Source organism: Phoxinus phoxinus (assembly GCF_949152265.1).
Source record: "Phoxinus phoxinus genome assembly, chromosome: 24".
NCBI classification, from domain to species: Eukaryota; Metazoa; Chordata; class Actinopteri; order Cypriniformes; family Leuciscidae; genus Phoxinus; species Phoxinus phoxinus.
In genome coordinates this window covers 24,261,919-24,264,082 of record NC_136899.1, presented here as the reverse complement: position 1 = coordinate 24,264,082, position 2,164 = coordinate 24,261,919, and the positions used below count along the sequence as shown (strand labels likewise).

The 2,164-nt window shown below is 36.8% G+C and overlaps 1 long non-coding RNA gene across 2 annotated transcripts; it reads right to left on the bottom strand.

Annotated features, from left to right (window-relative positions):
• Positions 1-286: 286 nt before the first annotated feature.
• LOC306992975 lies at positions 287-1,509 on the bottom strand. 2 transcript variants are annotated; one of them, XR_013796375.1, is made up of 4 exons: positions 1,315-1,509; positions 1,153-1,240; positions 999-1,068; positions 287-878 (listed from the first exon to the last, which is right to left on the bottom strand). It is a non-coding gene; the product is annotated as an uncharacterized lncRNA (long non-coding RNA). The 2 variants fall into 2 exon arrangements; XR_013796376.1 differs by having other exon boundaries at positions 999-1,065.
• Between the last annotated feature and the right edge of the window lie 655 nt (positions 1,510-2,164).

Sequence of the window (2,164 nt, the reverse complement as noted above, 5' to 3'; positions counted from 1 at the left end):
AAAAAAGGAAAGAAAAAAAAAGGAGAGAGAGAAAAAAAAAATATATATATCAAAAAATAATATTTTGCATATATGTATACCACTCAAAAATATGGACAATCTGCTGTTCCACGTCGATGCTCGGAGGCCCTTTGATGATGATCCAGGTCTTCAACCACTGTTTTTCCCAGTACACAACACCATATAACAAAAAAAACAAAAACAAAAAAACGTGCAACATACACCCAGAGCCTTAATACTAATACCCTGCCGACTACGCCACATGTTACAAGTACGACATCCGCCGTCTATAATTAATGAGGGAATAAACCCGCTCAAGTTGTTCAATTAAATGAAAGTATAGGCACTGGTGAGGTACACAGTCTTTTTATTTCTTTAAAAGAAATATACACATATAAACGTTAGACTAGCTAAAACAAATATCACACACAATAACCTTACACAATGTATGACCACAAAAACAAAACAAAATAAGGGCCACAGTAAGAAAAGGGGAAGATTGATTTGGTGTAAACAAGTCTGGGGCTGGAAGTAACAGTCTCCGCTAGTTAAGTGCAACCAAGGAAATATTATAACACGTGCCAAATGTAATACCCAAACCTCAAATCACTCACAAGATAGTGCTATCACTGCATCACACTAACTCCTAATAAGGGAGATATGGTCACATCCGGTACCAGGCCCCCTAAATGGCCCAAACAAAAATACAACCAAACAAAAATAACGAATACACTATACAATGCAACTAACAGACAGCAACTATATGAAAACAAAAACAAAAACAAAGAAATTAAGTCCAAGCAAACACACACTTGTAAATAATTTTAAATACTGGGAAAAACAGCGGTCATATATGCGCCATCAGCTGCCAGATGAATCTGTCAACACATAATACACCTACATTTATACACCATTAAAACATACAAATAACATTTAGATCATAATTTAATTTGTACATCTTTATATAAAAGATAAAACCACATAAAACATCTCATTACCTCCACAAGGTGTCCTATTTTATATCAAACACATCATATCACCAGTCATGAACGCGATACCAGCTTGCTACTACAACACATATAGAACACATATAAAACACATGCTCAATAATACTCTGCTTCCTTTTGCCATGATAAAAATCAAACGACCTACCCAGGAATTGTCAGCAACATGAACAAAAGAAGCTGGACGATATAACGCGTACAGCTCTAAGTGAGCGCGCGCGCTGCCACGTTTGTTACTACAACACAAAACACACATACTTAGCAACAAACAATACTCTACTTTTTACACACAATCAATCTAATGACCTACCCGGGGATTGTTGGCAACATGAACAGGTAAGCGATACCCTCAGCGTGCAGCAGCTCTTCCCACTCGCAACAATGCCACGCCAAACGATCATGTGCGTGTCTCCCACAGCATTGCGTCACCCACCCTTTAACTCGCTTAGGCGGAAATTACGCTGCACACTTTCCGCCGTGACGTCAGTCACCATAAAAAATATATAAACACCATCAACCCACTACACAAGTATGCTATTAGTATAGGCTACTTATTTTAAACTAAAAATAAGAAAGTATACTTTCAGTCTATACTTTTTATGTACTTCTAATAAATATACTTTATGTACTTCTCAGAAATATACTTAAATTTGCTCTAAAGTATACTTGGCTTGTACTGACAGAAAAGTCTAAGTATATTTTGCCTATACTTGTGCTCAATCTTTTGATCAAGATATACTTAAAAGTATAATTAAAGGAGAACTCCGGTCAATATAACATTGAGCTCAATTTTTAGTAAATTTGGAGTGCTGTCAATACAGAGAACAACGACAAAAATCGGTGTTGCCTACACTGTATTATCCTATTTTTAAAATTTACACCCTATTGACTTGAATGGGGCAAGTTTTAAACTTAACCAGTTCTTAGTCTTATCATCCTTGATGTGTCATTACAAGTGCCCAGCCATGTTGAGTGATTCCTTCAGAGTGAACACGAGTGAATCTGACTGCAGTAGATGTGAAAGATATGAATAAAAATGATGTTATATCAGCCAGCGCACAGACCTGTATTTAGTTCCTGTTTTCGGTCGAAGTCCAAAGTAGTCGATTGTCGAGTTCACGCGCATAGGTTTAGTTACTATGATCACGCGCGTGAACTCG